The sequence below is a fragment of the Panthera leo genome, chromosome B1, assembly GCF_018350215.1.
Source record: "Panthera leo isolate Ple1 chromosome B1, P.leo_Ple1_pat1.1, whole genome shotgun sequence".
NCBI classification, from domain to species: domain Eukaryota; kingdom Metazoa; phylum Chordata; class Mammalia; order Carnivora; family Felidae; genus Panthera; species Panthera leo.
Genome location: NC_056682.1, coordinates 89,357,181 through 89,380,501, shown reverse-complemented (window position 1 = coordinate 89,380,501; position 23,321 = coordinate 89,357,181).

The following is a 23,321-nucleotide window of genomic DNA, read 5'->3' as shown; positions in this document are numbered from 1 at the left end:
TAAGAACCCCAAGAGAGTTGATACAGATTCAATGACAGGGCTATTTCACCAGATGCTATAAAGTTGTAGATTTTAATATCTGAATTCAGAACTTACTAGTGTTTCTTTAGATACACCTGATATAGACAAGTTTACACCTCTATCCATGTGCCACGTTTATTATATCTAAGTGTATTTGGAAATATCTACCCATTCCCTGTTGAGATTATACATTTGAGGTATAAAACAACTATTACTGTGTGGACACTGCTCAAACACAAAGAATGTTCGTTAGTGGACAGCCAGCCTTGCCTGTAACATTAACTCCTAACATATATTCAAGAGCCCCACTTTCTAATATGTGAAACTCAATTTCACTTCCATAGGTAGCATTTAGTTATTTTCCTTCTTATTTTATATCGTATTGTGCCAAAAATGCATTCTAGAATTTGTTAATTTATGCATATGTTCTAAATGTCTTTTTTCTTCATAAAACACTAAGTTCAGGACATCTTTACAATATATTTTTTATAAGAGCATGAAGTAGAGGTCTTGAAAGAGAAAAGAAACTTAGGAATATTGGGAAAATAAATAAAAACAGTTATAATAACTACATAAGTTAGGACCTTTAGCAATTGTCTTAATCCTACTTGACTTAATTCATTTACCAAATAAGTCTTTAACATTTTTAAAGAAAAACTAAAACAGCTTAACAGTGTTTTACTAGGCTAAACTTTTAAGTACAATAATAAGAGGAAACCAGACAATTCATTTTTTTGCATCAGGATACCCAGCTGGGTGTGAGCTCCTTCAGGGACCATATGCCATTCACTTAAAACATAAGCAAATAGCACAGCACATGTGACTTTGGAAGCATATGATTATTTTATTCAACAAATAGTTTTGGGAATCTATTTTGTGACAGGTATTGTCCAAAGACAAGGGAATAGAGAAATAAACTGGCAGATTAACTGCTGCTGTTTTTTTTTTTTTTTAACAATTTTTATCAATGTTCATTTACTTTTGAGAGAGAGACAGGGACAGAGTGTGAGTGAGGAGGGACAGAGAGAAAGGGAGACACAGAATCTGAAGCAGGCTCTAGGCTCTGAGATGCCAGCACAGAGCCAGATGAGCTGGAACTCACGAAACGTGAGATCATGACCTGAGCTGAAGTTGGACACTTAACTGACTGAGCCACCCAGGCAACCCTCTGCTGCTGTTTATAGTTCATATTCTAGTGGAAAATACCAGAAATAAACACATACCTGAATTATAGTTTCAGGTTAATGATAAGTGGCTGATCGGTATAGAACTTGTTTGTGTGACTATGCATTTCTGCTCAGAACTGCATGCATGCAGTCATGGGGCCTTAGTTGGCTTGTACTCCCTATCTGGCCTCCTGATCAGAACTGGCCCTTCTGTTCCTGACGCCAAGAGGGATTGATGTACCTCACTTCCTCGAATCAGACCAGGCTGGCCCCCTGGAATGGATCAGGGAGGGAAGAGAAATACGTAGCCACTCTGGCTCCTGAAATTATGAGATGTGATAAGAAAAGCAGATAAAAACCAGCTTGCTTGGGACTGCACTTAGGCAAACTTAATGACTAACCATAAATCACACACAGGTAATATATATATATATATATATATATATATATATATATATATATATTGCCCTGGTGGAAATAATTGGAAGTCTCACCTGAGAGGAGAACACTCTGCCTTGTACCCTTAATCGGACCCCGATTAGGCTATTCACAGTGGGGCTTTCCCAGCCAGAAGGTTGGATGTTGTGAATACTGAGTTGATGTATTGAGCCTTTTTTGTTCTTTTCTGTACTTCTCTCTCTTTATGTTTACTATAATTGTTTAATTCCTTATATTCCCTTTCCCTTATAATTAATGAAGTTTTCCTCTGCAAAACCAAAACTGTGGCTGTCATCAATTCTTCTTATTATTCAGAACAAAGGCATACACAAAATTAAAGCTGGATGTGGGAATGCGAGTGAGGGAAGAAGGGAGAGATTGGAAAGCAGGGGTGCTGGGGAAAGGTCTCTTTTCTGGAATGACAACAGAGGAGAAGAAACAAGAATAACATAAAGGAACCAGGCAAACAGAGATCAGGGGAAAGACATTCCTGTTTTAAAAAATGGCCACAACAATTACAAAGGTCTGTGAAAGGAGTGACCTGCATACATTCAACAGTAAGGCCAGAGGGACTGAATCAGAATCAGAATCCAATTACTTGGGATTGTATGTAGAATATAAGTAATAAATCAGGTGAAATTTCAAAGACCAGTTTATTCATAGGTTTTTAAAAGTAATTTGGAAAAGAAACGATGATGGTTTAATGGGCTAGTAGCAGTAGAAGGTTAGAACTCATATTTGAAAGCTTACGGCTGAGCTTACTAAGAGTAAGCAACCAACTCTCAGATGGCTCAGCAACCAGTTGATTGATAGACTGCATGTGCAGTTTCAGAGACTGAGAGAGCAAGGATAAATCTTGGGGTTTGGGTATCACCCACTGACACAAAGAATATTGGAGGAGCAGGCTTATGAATCAGGAAGCCAATTTTGACTGTGCTAAGTTTTGCATGCCAAATTCATATTTAAATGAAGATGTTTAGAAGTGGAAATATCAAATTATGAGCTCAGTAGATACATTTGAGGGTTGTCCGCATATAAAATGAATTCAAGTGCATGGGAATGAGTGTAGTCAACTCAAAAGAGAAGAAAAGGTCTGAGAGTGAGCACACAGACTTTGGGAATTGGAGAATAAGTCATTAATTAGACTGAATAGGATTCATTAAGAAGGGAGAAATCCAGTAGAGGTTTTTATTTGGGAATCTACAAAAGAAAAGTTTTCATGAAAGAAGGAAGGGTGTATTGTATAAAATGATTAACATCTATATGATGTTGGTTAAAATTAATCACTGGGGTTGGCCAGTAAAGGTTTTGGTAACATTCGCCATAGTGATTTCTTAACTAGTATTACTCAGTCAAAATTAGTGTTTGTGTTAAAAAAAAGAACAGGCAGATGTGAAGGCGGTAGCAACTAGTTATATGAGAGCACAGTGTATCAAAGAGGTTTTTTGTTGTTTTAAGTTGGAAACATTGTTACAGGTTTGATTGTTGGTAACAGGTGGAAAAGCAGGATGTATGAGTTCAGGTACATTGATAGATTTGTTCATGGAAAGATGAGTGGGCTGTTTTTATTTCTTCTGTTTTCTCAACGAAAAAAAAAATCAAAGTCACCAGCATTAAGAAGTAGGGGAAGGTGTGAGGAGAAAGAAAATGTGCAATAGTCTTTAGAGGAATGATGAGCAATGTACCGGTGTAAATGTGAACTTCTATACAAACTAATCTACATTATTAGGGAATAAAATCTGTAGAGGACTGATTGTGACAACTGTACTGGATTTTGATGGGGTCTCCAAATCAAATACAATGATTTAGAAAAAAAGAAGCAACAAACGTCATTAAAAAAACACTGATTTTTTAAAAAATAAATCCAGAGTGTGAAGCTAACAGCCCTGTGCAGCTTTCCCCAAACAAATGCTCAAAACAATATTTTGTTTGATGAAAAATAAGTTTCCATAAAGAGGTGTCAGTAGTCACATAAGTTTGAGGCCCTTTGACTTAACCAAACTGACCCAACGTATGGTTGATGGTTTGTTTTGTTCTATTTTCTATTTTAATGCAGGGCCTATCAGAGCATATAATAACCATTAGACCTTGTGAATCTCCGAGAAGGTGATTTTGAATGTTGTATTTGAGGATATTCCTTTTTGTGGAGGAAGGGGAACACTGGAAAAAATGGATTATTTTCCTTTTTCAAATGCACAGTTGCTCTGGTAAATACCTACAGATCCCTTTGCAGATGGCTAAGAAAATTACATTCTAGTATAATTTTGAGAATACAGTTTGGGAGGATCTGCCCTGGTATTTCTGAATTACAAATATTTTAACACATTCCCTTTTCATTTTACTTCCCCTCTTATGACTGCTTTATATAATACTTTACATCTTCCTTTTTTTTGTGTTAGATTAGTGAGGTGTTACAAATCTATATTGTGAGATATGCACAGCTAAGACATCACTTTTCCTGTGATAATCAGGCACTAACCACCTGTGGTTTTATTGATTGCAATATTATACTTAACTATGGAAAAAGTAGAAACAGCTTATTATTTGAATATGATCTTAGATTTCAAAGAATGCTTTCCTCTGAAGAGTGTTACATCTTAAGTAAACACAAATTTAAAAAAAAAAAAAAAAAAGCAAAACGGCCAAAATTTCCAGTTGCTTCAAGGTGTTGCTAAAGACAAACTTGAGTAAAATGTGCCACATTGTTCATGGTAGCTGAAGAGATGCACAAAATTGAGAATGCTATTTTCATAACTCAGAGGTAGGGGAAAAAAAAAGAATATCTAATTGCATCACTTTTGAGAGATGGCTAAACAAAAACCCTCCTGTCCGTTCTTAAGATTTTTCTCCTATTGTATTCCATACAATTGGGGTTGCTGGCATTTCCATATACTACTAACTTAATTAGAAATTCAGTGTACTTGGGTCTACGGCCTGATGCCAGTGCTGGAACTGACTATGGGAATGAAGGCAGCCTCATTTTGTTGAGGGATTCTCATCTTTACCAACTGGCCTGTGAAATGTAGAAGCATCACCTGGGTTTCCCCTTTGTAACTGAAAGCATAACGCAAGACTCAGATTGATGTCTAGGGCCCCTTTGCTCTTTGCTCACTGCTCACACAGCGGCTTTAATCACATTCTGAGCAGAGGGAGTTTGTTTTTATCTAAATGCTCCAAATCCACTGCCTCAAAAAGGGATGCCGCAGGACAGAAATGTCTCTTATTGAAATGAGCTGAAAGCATTTACATCCATGAGAAAAGCTGTGCTTTCCTAAGGATACTCAGAAATGACTAATTGTGTCTGATGCCAGGTGCACAAAGCAAATCATTTGGTTTTGCTTTCACAGTTTTTAAAGGAAAAAAGGTACATCGTAGTATACAAAGAATTAGCATATTGCTTTTCAAGATGTATTTATTGTTTCTGAGGATGATACCTGCTTTCTTTCTATTTGTTATCCTAGTTCAATTTCCTTATACTCTTTTCTTTTTCTCTTTTTATTTCCACATTGAATTATGATCAGAAAAGCAAGTGGAATTGCATTTTGCAAAATCCTTCTTGATTCATATATAAATTCCAAAAAATGTACAGATCGACTGTCAGGAGATTAGTATTTCTTTCTTGAGATGTTCTTGATGTGATATCCTTCAAACTGAGTGAGATTGATGAGCATCAATAGATTGGAGCTCATGAACCTACATATTTTAGCCCATAAGTTCCTTTGTTAATGCAAGTTCTCTAGATACTTGCAATGTTGTTTGTGTTATTCTTCTTTTCAGTTTTAATTTGTATTCTCCTGTGATGCCTTTTTTAATCTCAGAGGTGGTTTGACATAATTATCATTCTTAATGTTGCAGTGTGGTGTGGACTTCACATAAGTGGTTCATTTTTCCAAATCCCTAAAGATTAAGAGTGACTTATCTTGCATGGCACTTTTCCAAATATTCCTCAGTTGCCATAATTTGGTTCAATGAGATGCCTTTCTAGAAATATTCTTTAAGTTAATTAACTATGTCAGCTTTATTTCATTTGTTTCAATCTATGATCAGGAGTTACATACATGATTGTGAGGGCTGCGTAGTCAAGCTCAAACTGTACAGGGTAGGTTGTTAGGAAGGGAAGAGTGGAATCTCAGGCATTAAGTTGCAGTACACAGATAGAATTTCTTTTTCTTCCCGGAAACATTAGTCCTGTTCTAAGGGCTTTGAACTAATTGAATGAGGCTTATACAGAGTGAGGGAAGCTAAGATTGTGGCATAGTGAAGAACCCTAAGCTTGCCTCATCCCTCAAAAACAGCTAGATAAATAACAAATCATTCTGAATACTCAAGAAATCCACCTGAGGACTGACAGAAAAATCTGAACAACAAGAGGGAGAGAAGGGGCAATATGAAGGAAGTTAGGAAGTGTGGAGACAGAGTTTGGGGAAGAAATAAATAGTGGGTGCTGCAGGAGGAGGGAGCCATAGTCATAGAGAAAGGTGTGTGAGAGAGAGAGGAGTACACAAAGAAATGAACAAAGAGAACAATTCCCCAAAGGCACTGGCTGGGAAAACAAGAAGGGTTGATTTTCAGGATTATTTTTACAACCAGTGGGGCATAATGACTAGAGTTTGGGAGCATACGATAGAGGCTACTCCAGGAGAGAAGGCAGTTGAAGCAACCCTGGGCAGACAGAACAATCTGAGGATCACCTAAGGTGCATGGAGAGAATGTTAGCTCTTGGAGCACATATGTGAGAGGTGGCATTCCGGAATTGCCTATATGGCGACCAAATAGCCAGCGGGCATCTTTTCCCTCCCCTGCCCCTCAGCAAAGGTGCAGAGACACCTGCTGACAGTGACTAACCCAGACACTGGCTTTGGAGCCTGCTGGCTCCAAATCCTTTGTGGTCTCATCTTTGTGTTCTCGCACAACTTGCCTTCTTGGTGAAACCTGCCTCTGTCCCAATGTGGCAAGACCCTCCTCCAGAATACCAACATAGGCCCCCATCACAGCACGTTCCTAAAGTTTGGAGTTATAGAAGTCAGCAGGCTTTGGTGGGATAGTGGCTAAATTGCACCGAGCTGCTCCTGACAGGCCAGCAACCCAGAGACAGACAGTGTGAAAATAACAATCTGAAAAATGCCTGGGACGTAAAAGGGGATATTATTCACTCTTCTGTGAGTGATTCACGGAGAGCAAAAAGCACAGATTCCCCTCTCTGGGGGCAAAGGAGCTAGCTGATGCCATTCCCCTCCACCGCCCCTCAGCATAAATGAACATCAGTAAACAATACAGTGCCAACAATGGCTTCCTAATATGCTGAAACCAAGTTCTGCCTACTGCACTCTGCTGATGCTGTTTTTTTTCCAGCATATGTGCCTAAGGACCACCACAGCAGGCCCTTTCCCCGGAAGGCTAGCAGAAACCTCTGCACTCACCACATCTATCGGCCATAGAGTTCTACAAGGCTTCAGTCCTAGTGGAAACATCATTAGGTGTCATTTAACAAGCAGACCAGAGCAAACCTAGTTAAACTCACCATAATCTGGGTAAGGTCCCAACACTAACCACTATAGGCAGGAAGAGCCTCTGCAGAGGATTGGCCTGAGGGATACAGCAGCTAAAACACAGAAGCAGAGTTCATGTAGCCCACACCAGAGACAACCTGAAGCACCAAGTCCTGGACACTATATGACAACTTTTTCATAAAGCCATTACCTGCAAGAACAGAAAACATAACAGGCTTTTATAACACAAAGAAGACAGAGACCCAGACAAAATTCAAGATGGAAGAATTCATTCCAAAAGAAAAAACAAGAAAAGGTCATGGCCAGAGATTTAATCAAAACAGATATAAATAATATGCCAGGTGGATAATTTAAAGCAACAATCATAAGGATACTTGCTGAGTTTGAGTAAAGCATGGAAGACATCAGGGAGACCCTTACCACAGAGATAAAAGAGTTGAAAAATAAGCAGGTAGAAATGAAAAATACAACTGAGATTCAAAACCATTTGGATGTAATGACACCAAGGATGGAAGAATCAAAGGAGCAAATAGTGACATAAAAGATAGAATATTGGTAAATAAGGAAGCAAGGCCAAAAAGAAAGAACTATAGATCATGAGAATAGACTTAGGGAACTCAGTGACTCCATCAAATTTAATGACCTTTGTATCATAGAAGTCCCAGAAGAAGAGAGAGAAAAGGTGGTATAAGGTTTATTTGAGGAAATAGTAGCTGAAAACGTCCCTAATCTGGGGAAGGAAACAGATATCCAAATCCAGGAGGCATAGACAGCTCCCATCAAAATCAACAAAAACAGGCAAACACCAAGACACCTTGTAATTAAATTTGCGAAATACAGCGATAAAAAATCCTAAAAGCAGCAAGACAAAAGAAGTGCCTAACTTATTACAAGGGAAGACCAGTAAGGTTAGCAGCAGACCTCTCCACAGAAATTTGGCAAGCCAGAAGGAAGTGGCATGATATCAGGAAAAATCTGCAGCCAAGAATACTATATCTAGCAAGGCTATCATTCAGAACAGAAGGAGAGAAAGAGTTTCCCAGACAAATAAAAACTAAAGGAGTTCATGACCATCAAACTAGTCCTGCAAGAAATATGAAAGGGTACTCTTTGAATGGGAAGGAAACACTAAAAGTGATGAAGACTAGAAAGGAACAGAGAAAATCTCCAAAAACAATGACATGACAAAATGAGTAATAAAATGGCATGAAATTCATGACTATCAATAATGACTCTGAATATAAATGAACTAAGCACTCCAATCAAAAGACATAGCATGTCAGAACGGACAAAAAAGCAAGACACCTTGATATGCTTCCTGGAAAGACCCATTTTAGACCTAAAGACCCTGCAGATTGGAAGTGAGGAGATGGATGGGGCGCCTGGGTGACTTCATTGGTTAAGCATCCGACTTCAGCTCAGGTCGTGATATCATGGCTTGTGTGTTTGAGCCCGGCATCAGGCTCTGTGCTGACAGCTTAGAGACTGGAGCCTGCTTTGGATTCTGTGTCTCCCTCTCTTGCTGCCTCTCTCTCTCTCTCTCTCTCTCTCTCTCAAAATAACAATAATAATTGATAATAATAATAAAAAAACATTAAAAAATTAACAAGGGAGGAGATGGAGAAATATTTATTATGAAAATGGAAGTCAAAAGAAAGCCAAAGTAACAATACTTACATCAGACAAACTAGATTTTAAGCCAAAGATGGAACAAGAGATGAAGAAGGGCACTATATCACTAAAGAGGACCATCCAACAAGAAGATCTAACAATTGTAAATATGTATGCCTCCAACTTGGAACACCCAAATACATAAAACAATTAATAACAAACATGAGGGAACTCATTGATAATAATACAAAAGTACTAGGGGACGTTATCACCCCATTTACATCAATGGACAGATCATCTAAGCAGAAAATCAAAAAAGAAAACAATGGCTTTAAATGACACTCTGAAGCAAAGGGACATAATGGTCATATTCAGAACACTTCTTCCTAAAGCAGCAGAATACAATTTTTTTTTCAGATGCACATGAGATATTCAGAATAGATCACATACTAAGTCACAAATCAGGTTTCAATAAGTACAAAATGATCATGCCACTCATATTTTCTGACCACACTATGAAACTTGAAGTCAACCATAAGAAAAAATTAGGAAAGAGCACAAATACATGTAAATTAAACAACATGATACTACATACATGATAAACAATAAATAGGTCAGCCAGAAAATCAAAGAATACTTAAAAAAGTACCTGGAAGCAAAAGAAAAATGAAAACACGACAGTCCAAACCTTTGGAATGTAAGAAAAAAGATCCTAAGAGAGAAGTATATAGCAAAAAGGCCTACCTCAAGAAGCAAGAAAAATCTCAAAAAGACAACCTAACTTTAAACCTAAAGGAACTAGAAAAAGAACAACAAATGAAGCCAAAAGCCAACAGAAGAAGGGAAATAAGATTAGAGCAGAAATAAATGATATAGAAACTAAAAATACATTGGAACAGATCAATGAAACCAGGAGATGGTTCTCTGAAAAACTAAAAATAAAAATAAACTGATAACCCCCTAGCCAGACTTATGAGAAAGAAAAGAGAAAGGACCCAAATAAATAAAATCACGAATGAAAGAGGAGAGATCACAGCCAACACTGCAGAAATAAAAACAATTACAAGAGAATAATATGAGGTATTATATGCCAACAAATTGGACAACTTGGAAGAAATGGATAAATTCCTAGAAACAGATAATCTGCCAAAACTGAAACAGGAAAAAATAGAAAACTTGAACAGATCAACTGAAATTGAATCAGTAATAAAAAATCTCCTAGTGTCCAGGACCAGATTACTTCCCAGGAGAATTCTGCCAAACATTTAAATGAGAGTTAATACCTATTCTTCTCAAATTATTCCAAAAAATTAGAAATGGAAGACAAACTTCCAAATTCTTTCTATGAGGCTAGCGCTACCTTGATTTCACAACCAGACACAGATTTCACTAATAAAGATAATTACAGGCCAATATTCCTGCTGAAAATGGATGGAATATTGTCAACAAAATAGTAGCAAATTGAATCCAACAGAACATTAAAAGAATTACTCACCACAATCAATGGGATTTATCCTGTGCTCAACGATTGTTCAATATTCACAAAACAGCCAATGTGATATATCACATTAATAGAAAAAAGGATAGAAACTATATGATCCTTTCAATAAATGCAGAAAAAGCATTTGACAAAGTAAAACATCCATTCATGATAAAAGCCCTCAACAAAGTAGGGTTAGAGGGAACATACCTTAACATAATAGAGGTCATATATCAAAACCCCACAGCTAATATCCTCTGGGAAAACTAAGAGCTTTCCTCTACAGTAAGGAACAAGCCAGGGATTCTCACTCTCACCATTGTTATTTAACATAGCACTGGAAGTCCTAGCTTCAGCAATGAGATATCAAAAAGAAATAAAAGGCATCTGAATTGGCAATGAAGAAGTAAAACTATTACTATTTTCAGATGATATGTTACTCTATATAGAAAACCCAAAAGACTCCACCAAAACATTGTTAGAACATTGTTAGAATCAATCCCATTTGAGATTGTACCAAAAACAATAAGATAAACCTAACTAAAAGGGTAAAAGATCTATACTCTGAAAACTATAGAACACTTATGAAAGAAATGGAAGATGATACAAAGAAATGGAAAAGCATTCCTTGTTCACAGCTTGCAAGAACAAACATTGCTAAAATGTCTAAACTACCCAATCAATCTACACATTTAATGAAATCCCTATCAAAATACCGACAGCATTTTTTGTAGAGCTAGAACAAACAATCCTGAAATTTGTATGGAACCACAAAAGCAATAACCAAAGCAATCCAGAAAAAGAAAAACAAAACTGGAGGCATCATGATTTCAGATTTTAAGCTATATTACAAAGTTGTAGTCATCAAGACAGTATGGTACTGGCAAAAAACAGACAAATAGATCAATGGAACAGAATAGAAAACCTAGAAATGGACCCACAACTATAGGTTCAACTCATCTTCGACAAAGCAGAAAAGAATATCCAATGGGAAAAAGACAGTCTCTTCAACAAATGGTGTTGAGAAAATGGGACAACAACATGCAAAGAATGAATCTGGACCACTTTCTTACAGCATACACAAAAATAAATTCAAAATGGATGAAATACCCAAATGTGAGACAAGAAACCATCAAAATCCTAGAGAAGAACACAGACGTGAATCTCTTTGACATAGACATCATAGACATTAGCAACTTCTTACTAGATGTGTCTCCTGAAGCCAGGGAAACAAAAGCAAAAATAAATTATTGGGATTTCATCAAGACAAAAATTTGTCCACAGTGAAGGAAACAATCAACGGAACTAAAAAGCAACCTACAGAATGGAAGAAGATATTTGCAAATGATATATCTGATAAAGGGATGGTATCCAAAATTTATAAATAAATTACCGGACTCATTACCTCAAAAACAAATAATCAAGTCAAAAAATGGGCAGAAGACATGAATAGACATTTTTCAAAGAAGACATACAGATGGTTAACAGGCAAATGAAAAGATACTCAACAACACTCATTACAAATCAAAATTAGAATGATATATCACCTCACACTAGTCAGAATGGCTAAAATTAACAATACATGAAGCAAGTTTTAATGGAGATTTGGAAAAAGGAGAACGCTCTTACACTATTGGTGGAATGCAAACTGGTGCAGCCACTCTGGAAAACAGTAAGGAATTTCCTCAAAAAGTTAAAAATACAACTACCTTACAACCCAGCAATTGCAGTACTAAGTATTTACCCGAAGGATACAAAAACACTGATTCAAAGGAGTATGTGATCCCCAATGATTATAGCAGCATTATAAATAGCCAAATAATGGAAAGATCCCAAGTGTCCATGGACTGATGAATGGATACAGGTATTAGATAGATAGATAGATAGATATCATAGATATATCATTTTATATATATATCATATATATTATAATAATGGAATATTATAAAGGTGTCACACACGTATATGTATATGTATATGTATGTGTATATGTATATGTATACGTATATGTATATGTATATGTATTTACAGTGGAATATTTCTCAGCCATCAAAAAGAATGAAATCTTGCCATTTGCAATGACTCAGGTGGAGCTAGAATGTATTATGCTAAGTGAAATAAGTTAGTCAGAGAAAGACAAGTACCATATGATTTTGCTCAAATGTGGAATTTAAGAAAGAAAACATATAAACATATGGGGAAAAAAAGCAAACCAAGAAACAGTGTCTTAACTATAGAGCATACACTAAGGCTTGATGGAAGGGAGGTGGGCACTTGTAGTGATGAACACTGAGTGTTATATGTAAGTGATGAACACTAAATTCTACACCTAAAACTAATATTACATTGTAGGTTAACTAATTGGCATTTAAATAGAAACTTGAGAAACAAGAATCAGGCCCGCACAGATTATCTAAAATACTCCCCTCTTTTAAAGTCAACTGATTATGATTATGATCACAACTATAAATATCTTCACAGCAACATCTAGATTAGTATTTTATTGAATAATTTAATTGGCTATAGCCTGGCCAAACTGCCCATTAAGGTCCAACAACTTGTCAACTGGGCATCCATACACATCTCCTTAAACTATGTTTACTCATAAAAAAAACAAAACAAGAAAAAAACAAACAAACAAAAAAACTATGTTTACTCTTTAGATAAAAACAGTAACAAAGTTATACTTTCCTCTAATGTGATATGACTATCCTGTGCACAATCAAAATGCACCAGTTATTTCCTTGGAGGACAATGCACAATTTTGTGTGATGTTTGCTATTCCCTTTAATATCCTGTAACTTAAATACAGTAGTATAAATTTAAGATTTATTAATATTTCTTATGTTAGATGATAAAGGAATGAATGAGAAGAAAATGAAAAAAGACTTAATCCATCTATCTATAAACATATCCATAACAAAATAAGAAATAAATTCTCAAAGATATTACAGTCCTCATTTTGGCAACTGGTCATGAGTTCATATTTACTATTAATAACCACATTTCCACTATCATTCAAGCACCTCAGCTGGTCACATTTCCTTGCCTGGTGAAGTGACCTAAATCTTAATTCCTGTTGGATCTGGTTCATTAGCACTCCTACCTTAGTTGGGTTATTGGTGCTTTTTATGACATTAATCACAAGACATGGCAATACCAGGAAACGAGTTAAGGAATTGCCTGTATTCCAGCAATATTCTTCCTTACTTTTACTGCATAGTGGAAATCGTGCAAACCATTTTGCCCTTGATGGTCAGGATCAATCATCCTAGTCAGTATAGGAACTCATTTGTCTGCTGATTCAGAGATATGAGACCAACATAGCGGTGACATTGCCAACTTCTAATTCAATTGTTGTTGTGCTTAGTGTGGAAGTATCCCTCCCTTTGGACTAAGACTTCTAAACCAACAGAGCATAAAATCACAGGGACAGAAGTAAAATTCTTGCTAGTGGCAGTAGTAGCTCCCCTTCCATTTCCACCTCTTCATGCCTGGACATGAATACTGGCTATGGGGCAAACAGCACTATTTTTCGTCACCTGTTTAGAACATACAGAGCTTCATGGAGGAGACTACAACAGCCCCACACAGTATTGCCACCAAGCTGACACTGTAAGGGAGTCTTCAAAAGGCCATAGCTCTGTTCTGTGAAGGCAACCAATACTGAATGATGGGAAACATGGTATAACATGTAATTCAATAGGCATTGGCCCACTGTTAAGCTAAATATGCTTTTAAGAAGTGATCATAGCTTCACTGATCAGAGACAATGCTCTCTGGAATACCATGATGGTGGATAGGCATTCTCTAAGTCCATGGATGGTAATTCTGATAGAAGCATTATGTGAAGAACAGACAAATCCATATTCAGAATAAGTGTCACACAGAACACAGCGCTGCCCCTTCCACTATAGAGATGGCTCAGGTAATCAATCTGCCAATAGGTGGCTGACTGATCACTCTGGGGAACGGCACCACACTAGGGAACCACTGCTGGTCCGTGTTGCTGGCAGAGAAGGCACTCAGCAGTGGCTGTAACCAGCTGTCTATGGTGACCTGAAGTCCCTGTTGCTGAGCCCATGAATTACCTCCATCCATGCCACTATACCCACTTTGTTCATGAACCCATTGAGCAATGACAGGAGTGACTAAGAAAAGAAGCTAATATCCACTGATATGTCATACTATCCACTTGATTATTAAAATTCTCTGAGATCACCCTTTGATGAACATTCACATGGAACATGTATTCCGAGTCTTTCCCTATTCAGCAAGTCCTTCTACATACCTTTCCCAAGATCTCTCTGCCACCAAATTTCCTATTAAGTTCCTTCCAAGTCCCTGACCATTTGCCAAACCACCGACCACAGCCCATAAGTCAATATATACTCATATGCCTGGCAGTTGTTCTTCCAAGAAAAATGTACAACGAGGCTCACTGTTTGAAGTTCTACCAACTGAGAGGATTTCCCTTCCCTTCTGTCCTTCAGAGATGTCTTGGGAGGGCGTTGAGTGCTATAGCTGTCCACTTTCAGACGATGCCTACATGTTATGCAATACCCTCTGTAAACCATGCCTGAGTTTTCTCTTGTTCAGTTAGCTAATCACAGAAGGCCCTATGTGTGGAATGAGAAAGAGAAGCTAATAAAGCAGGGGTGGGGGCTCTGTGGATTTGGGCCACTTCCTCATAGAGCTTGCTTGTGTCTTTAGGGCTTGCTCTAGTCTGATATCATAAAAGGATCACTTCCACTTGAAAACAGAGTGCTGCTGCTGATGCCCAACTTTATTGTTTTTTGGGTCAGACAATACCCAGTTCATGATGGGCAGCTCAGGTTGCACTGTAATTTGGTGGCTGAAGGCTAAATTTTCAGTCTTTACTAAAGCTCAATAATAAGTCAAGAGCTGTTTCTCAAAAGGACAGTAGTTATAGGAGAGTAGCTATCTGTGGAGGATGACAGTGTTTTCCTACAAAATCCTCAGGATCTTCTCTGTGACTCACTTGTAAGCGCCTGTCAAAGTCTTAAATCAGCACCTCTACCACTGACATTTAAAGCAACACCGCATCTAGTGGCTCATATGGCCCAAGTGGCAAGTCAGCACACATGGAAGCTTGCCACTGTCACAGAGCCTTGTCTTCTGGACTCTAGTCTAAAGTAGCATCTCTTCAGGCCACTTTTTAACGGGCCAGAATAGCATACTTCGTGAAGAATATGCCTCTAAAGAGGCATATTCAACACTTTGTCTCTTTTTTGGTTGGGCCAAATGAACAATAGCTCATATTTTAATGTTACAAGGATATCTTAACATGCTTCACAGCACTGAACCCCTAGAAATTTCACTAAGGTGAAGGTCTTTTTTTTTTTTTCTTTTTTCTCACCTGTTGCATACAAAGTGAGTTATTGAAGGAAATTGGCTTATATGATTGTGGATACCAAGTCCAAAATCAAAGGGGTGGGCCAATTAGGAAGGACAAGATGAAATTCTTAGTGTGAGTTGAAGTGGCCATTCTGTTCCTTAACCCTTTCAATTGGTTGAACAAAGAAAACTCACATTGTCTAGGATAATCCTCTTCACTTACAGTTAACTGATCATGAACTTGAATGACATCTGCATAACCACACCTGGATTAGTGTTTAATTGAATAACCAGGACTTTAGCCTATCCAAGTTGATAGGCTCAACTGATATTCACTGTCATTTTTGCACAAAAACTTATGTATCTCTGGAAATTTTTCCAAATTTTTAAAATAAGACAGTGTGTACATGGTCTCTAAACCATCCCTAGCTCCTCATCACTTGAGAACTTCCACCTGATACTCCACTGAGTTCCAATAGGTTAGAAATTATACAAAACAGCAAGTGTAATCACCAACTATATGAAGTAACATTTATAAGCCCAGTTTCTCCTAAATTTCATCCTTTTATTTCCAGGCTGCATTTAACGACCATTCTAGTCTCACCATATTTACAAAATGCTTCTTTTGATGCACCAAAAAACGTGTATTACATCCAGATACTAGAAAGGGGAGAAGGAATTTAAGCTTGTCAGGCATAGTGGCATGGAGTCCTAGACAGTTTAGGGGCATAAGAATCTTGCTGGAAAAGTGGGTTACTTGAATTAATAGAAAAAAAGTATAGTCCTGGTAAAAATATATAAGTGAAAAATAAAAGAAAATTGTAAAAGGAAAGAAAATGCGTAATTTAGCACTTCACAATTTTGATTTTGAGGGGAACTTCTTTATAAGCATACAGGAATTATGCTATAATCACTGGATCTTTTGGATATAATTGGACTTGAAATATCACAGAGGTGAAGGGCATTGCTGTTAACCCTCAGGTTAGCTGTGTCTGATGCTAGTAGTGTGAGATTCAGCGTGCTGCATAAATGTGGAGTCTTAAAACTGAGATTTTTCTCAGATTATGTTTCTTCCTTGCCTGTGGTATGAATATAAAAGATTTCTTCTTAGCATTTTTTTTTTCACCACAGGAAGAAATGGAACTCTCAATTGAAGTTAGTGTACCTTAATCTCACCCAAATTACCCCCAAAGGACTAAACATCCCTACTAGCCAATAGTATATCTTTTTGATGTCTCCTGAAAGAGCTGTTTAGACTTGGAAAATAAGAATAGAGGAAAGAGTTCCTCTGGGTTTAGTGTCAAAGGGAGATTTGCTCTGTTAAGCCCCATGAATGCAAAAGCTATTCCTACCTTTTGTAATAATTTTCCCCCTCTATGACATGATACACAATGTAATTCTCTACATTCATTTTATTATAGGAACTGATTCCCAGAAATATAAATTCAGTTTTGAGCTCAAACCATACACAGAAATGGATTTACATGCAAACAAAACCAGAGCATTGTAAGAGTTAAATATAAGTCACTGCTACTCAATATCAAAACAAGAATTATGACTTTAAAAATGTAGAAAAATTTTTCTTCCAATTTGTATAGTAATCATATGATCTATTATGGGACGTAAAATATGTTATAGAATTTTGCTATTTGGTTTTTGATAGTTTAAATTTAGCTATTTTTCCTAAAATCATATAAAAAAAAAAAAAACAAACACTAAAGAATGCCTTGTACTATTTTTATTGCTATAGTAGTTAATATCCAGGCAAATGAAGCAAAGAGATTTTAGAAAGAAATCCTCTCTGTGTACTTTACTCCTAAAGATCCTTTTTAATGCAATATTTTTCAAACAAGCAATATTTTTCAATTATTTCCCCCCCAAGAAACATTTGGCAACATCAGGAGACATGTCTGGTTGTCACAACAGCGATGGGAGTAGGGGCGAGGGAAAGAAGCTGTTGGCATCTTGTGGGTAGAGGACATGAAGGGCACACACCATTCTACAGAGCACAGGAAAGTCCCCTACCAACAAGGAATTATCCACCCAGAATATCAATATTTCTGAGATAATTTCTTTAAAGGAATGAAATGAAGGTAATTGATGTGCATTTGGATGCCTGAGAATTGGTATCACACAAATGGCAGAGTGCTGTATACAAAACTGCCTCATAAGGTCTAAATGGAAAACTGTTACATGCGTAAAAGTTTCTTCCAAATAGTTTCTGTTTATTGTAATAATTCTGTTCTGTGACATCTGGGTGGCTCAGTCAGTCAAGCTTCTGACTCTTGATTTCAACTCAGGTCACCAGCTCATAATTCATGAGTTTGAGCCCCACGTTGGGCTCTGTGCTGGCAGTGCAGGGTCTGCTTTGGAGTCTCTCCCTCTCTTTCTGCCCCTCCTCTACTCATGTGTTGTCTCTGTCTCCAAATATATAAATAAATATTTTACAAAATGATTCTGTCCTCTTATTACTCTTCTCCCCTCTTTGATTTACTAAGAAGGACTTCATAAGCCATTGCTTCCTACGTATTTATTGACACAAGAACCAAAATATCTCTACACCCTCCCTTTGCTTATATTTTTCCTTGACTTTTACTTCAGTCATTTTATGGGTGGAGCTTAATTTTATATCTTTAAAGTCTTGTACACATTCATTCAACAACTATTTATTAGATATATTTTATCATCTTGAAGTTATCTTTATTTGCACGTAAATTATGAAAAAATAGGAAGAGACTATCATAAAGAAGTAACTTGGGAAGATTTCAAAGGGAATCACTTATGAATTAGAACTTGAAGTTGAGAATATAAAAAGGAAATTCAAAGGAAGGCAAATGTCAAGCGAGAAGGAAGGTATAGGCAAATGAGAGTGGTAAATGAGCATGATACATTTGAAGAATAGGAATCAATCCGCCTGTATGAAAAAATACATTTTTGCAAATCATATGGAGAAAAATATGCATATACTAATACTGGCCACATTGAAAATGATTTTGAGTGTCAAGCTAAGAATGCTTTGTTTGTGTTTTTTGATTTTTAAATGAGTGAAAGGTGCAGAAATCATTTGATCTGGAGAGATGTCATGGTCAAGAAATTTTCTAGAATGACATATCTGTTTATAATATGTCAAATGGATTTTGTGTGGGAAAAGAGGTCAGGAACGAATTAGATAGTGGAGTATGAATTTTAAGAAGAATAACAACTCTGGAGATAAATATGGTAAGTCAGGACATTAGCTTTTAACTGTGAAGAAAATATAGATCAACCAAGGAAAAACCTCTAATGACTGCATATTGATGTATGCTACACTTAGGAAATAGAAGGAAAAATAGAATAGTGAAGAATTGATCCAAGTGTTTAAAAATAATACAGAGAAAAGAAAATACAGTTAGAATCAGAATATTATATCTAAGATAATGCTGTATTCATTATTGCAATGGCACACTGTCATGATTCACAATTATTTTACTTAGAATTGTGATTTCCATGCTGGTAAGCCAGATTTGTTCAGTATTTTCCATTGGATACATACTATCTGTTTATATAATAATAAGATAGAATGGATGGGAAAATCTGTAACTTTTATCTCTGCATTGGAAGTTTCTAGGGGCAAAGAAATAGTTTTGTCCTTCATGTTACTTCAATTTTTACAGAAAATCTTCATGCAGATGCCTTTGTGGGTTAAAACAGTAAGAGAGCTTGGACATTTTAGTTCTTCTGTTTGTTTAACTGTTTTTGCTATTACACATATATTGATCAATTTAGTCTTGCTAAGACAATTTTACACATATTTGCATAATTCATTTATTCCCTCAAAACTCCATTTCATCTAGATTTCAAAATTAATAAGTATGTAATTGAACATAATATCTTCAAACTGAGTCAGATTAATGGGCACTGATATATTGGAGTTCATGAGTATGCATTTTATAGTCTGTCAGTTCTTTTGTTAATATAAGTATTGTAGATAAGAACATAATAGTTTCATTAATATAACTATCTCCATTGTACTTCTTGTTACGGTCACTTTGCTAAAAAAGCATATTCAAGTAGCTGTTTTTATGTATCTATGCATCACTTTTTTCCTTCTCCTTGAATATTCTTACATGACACTCAATGGAACTATTTGATCCCAAAACTTAAGATTTTCTTCAGCTCAGAGAACCTTTCTTTGTTTCTATAATGGCCCGTTTCCCTCTTGTTTCTATGTTGTATTTTTTCTAAAATTTCTATTAAATGTTTTCTCAATTTTATTTTATAATTTATGTTTTTATATGTTTTAGCGCTGGAGCTAAGGGTGAGCAGAAGCAAGCATCCGAATTAAGATTGTCAGCATATCTTTGCGCTTCTCCCTTCTGTCTATGGAATTTGCCTGAATATGGTCTTGTCCTCAAGCTGATTGTGTAAGACTTAAATTATATTGTCAAGGTGGAATAATTTAGGATTATCGACTCTACCCAGCATTTAGAATCTATTTTCCTGCTTCTGACTATTACGGTGAAATGGAGCTCCTTGAGGTCCTGTCTGGCTTTTCTATCACCAAAATACCTGGGTTGGGCACTTACATGGCAGATGGCAAAGCCCAGAGGGAACTCCACTTTACAGTTTGGAGTAAAAACTACAGCCACATCTTCCAAGTACATGAATTAGACACTGGCAATGTTTATCCCACTTTAATGACTCCACAAAGTACTCTGTTAACTTGCTGATACTTACGTTGGTTTTGGTTTGTTTTTTCTTTTATTTCTGGTGTTCTGAAGAATAAATCATGAACAACAGCCTACTTCTCTCTTGTCTTTGTACCTTTGCTCTATTTTGACGATCTTATTCCAACTGCTTTAAAGCTTACAAATTTTTATTTTATTTTATTTTTTTATATTTATTTATTTTTGAGAGACAGAGTGAGATAGAGCATGAGTGGGGGAGGGGCAAAGAGAGAAGGAGACATAGAATCTGAAGGAGGCTCCAGGTTCTGGGCAAGAGTTCAGCACAGAGCCCGACATGAGGCTTGAACTCACGAACCGTGAGATCAAGACCTGAGCCAAAGTTGGATACTTAACCGACTGAGTCACCGAGGCACCCCTAAAGCTTACAAATTTGCTTAAAATTTTTTTAATCATCTTTGGCACAATTACTTCTTTCATTGGATCCTATGGATTAATTTATATTTGTATATTTCTTCAATTATGCCATAGATTATATTTGTGGGGAGGATACCATATGAGTTAAAACTCTCTTCTTGACAGGTAGTCTTAATTTTTTTAGCTTCAATATGACACTAAAATATTATGTACCTTAGATTCAATGTACCTTAAAATATTACACATTCAGATATTTCTTTCTTACGCTATCTAGGTGGTGTCTTAATTAACACCACCAATAAGATAAATATTTTAATCATTATCTGAGATATATACCTAGAATATTATGTATCTATATATATAGATAGCCTGGATTTTACTGACACAGTCTTATTTTCTAATATTTGGCACTAAATCCAACTGATACACAGTTCTATACCTCTAATGTGATTACTGATTGGGGAAACATACTCACAATTAAGTCAGATCATCCAGGTCAGACCCTTAAGATTTAGGACACAATTCACAGGAAGGGAACTAATGTCTTACACCAGCAGAATTTGCATGGGGACATTCTCCACAAACCTCTACAGCAGCCAAAATTTTATTTTAGGACAAGAAGAAAGGAACAGAGAAGAACTATATAAACAAGCATGAAACAATGAACAAAATGGCAATAAATACATACCTATCAATAATTACTTTAAATGAAAATGAGCTAAATCCACCAATCAAAAGACATTAGTGTGACAGAATGGATAAAAAGGCAAGACCCATCCATATGCTGTCTCAAGACACTCACTTCATACCTAAAGACACATGCAGAGTGAAATGGAGGGATGGAAATCATTTACCATGCAAATGACAGCAAAAGGAAAGCTGAGGTAGCAATACTTCTATTGGACAAAATAGACTTGAAAACAAAAAATTATAACAAGGGACAAAGAAGGACACTGCATAACCATAAAGGGAGCAATCCAACAAGAGGATATAACAATTGTAAATATTTATGCTCCCAACATGAAAACACCTAAATACATAAAGCAACCATTGACAAACATAAAAAAATTAACCATAATGCAATAATAGTATGATACTTTAACATCCCACTTCCATCCATGGAAAGATAATCCAGACCCAAAGTCATCAAGGAAACAGTGGCTTTGAATGGCACATTGGACTAGACAGATGTAATGGAAACACTCAGAACATTCCATCCCAAAACAGCAGAATATGCGTTCTTTTTGACTGTATGTGTAGCACTGTCCAGAATGGAACACCTGTTAGGCCACAAAACAAGTCTCAACAAATTCAGCAAGATTGAAATCATATCATACATATTTTCTGACCACAACAGTTTCAAACTAGAGCTCAATCACCCATAAAAAATCTGGAAGGAACACAAATGGAGGCTAAATAACCTGCTACTGAGCAAGGAAGGTTTCAACCAAGAAATCAAAAAGGAAATTAAAAAAAAAAAATACATGAGGAGGAAAATAAAAACACAACATTTGAAAATTAATAAAACTTTAGAGGTTTTTTTTTTTTTTTGCTTGTGTTAAACATCTGCTAGGAATCGAAACCAACCGAGTGCACACACCAATTATTTCATCAAAAAGGTGTTCATGTAGCAGTTATTATCTCAAAAAAAATAATAGTTCTTTTTATCCTGAGGCGTAGCTACAGCCCTGCTAGTTAATAAATGATAGCTCTGTGATAAACAGCTTGATCTCTCAAAGTCTCAGCCTCTTCTAAAACGGTAGTGACAGAGTCTGTAGTTCCTGTATAGGATCGTTAGGAAGATCAAAAAAATTATATGAATCATTTTTCAATATGTCAAAGTATTGTGCACAAGTGTATATTATTTATTGAATAAATATATTTTTATCTGACTGAACCCTTTCTGATTCTGAGCCAGTCTTGCATTGGAGGGCGTCTGACAACTGAGGGGGGAATTTGCATCACCAGTGTGAACACCTAAGAGAGTGCAGAGTATGATCTTGTTACTGAGAGGCAGAGAGGCAGACGTAAGTTACCACATTAATAGTACCAAGCCCATGATCATGCAAGCATTCTTTTGTTTCCCTTATTAATAAGCCTGACATTCTGATATGTGTCTGCCTGAGATGGTGGGTATGCTGCTTCCAAGCTCTCTCTCCCCTTTTGTATGACTCAGGGAAGCAAAGAGATGACATTGAGGTAGTGATCTCTTCGATCTTACCTTTACATCCCAAGTAGCAGATGCAAGTTGGGAAAGTACGGACAAAAATATTGAAAAGTGATTGCCTGCTTACTTCTCAAAAGACAAGTTCTTTTCCCAAAACCATCTGCCATGTAATCAGATTCTCTGGTCATCACAGACAAACTCAGTCAAATCAAAGTACAGATGGTCGTTTATTACAAAACAACACAGGAGGCTTAGAATAGATGATACATTTGGTCATTTTTGCACATAAAGTCTCTGATTAAGTATGAAAAATGTGAACATTTGTTTATCTTGGAAAAACTGCTATTACTTGTCAGGCATGACCAATTAGTTATTCCTAAACTGTTATCCATATAATTAAGAAAAACAGCCATCTGTAAAGTCAGAAGTTTGTGTCTCTTTTCTGATCCACACGTAAATGTAATTTCTATAAACTGCTTTACTTAAAAA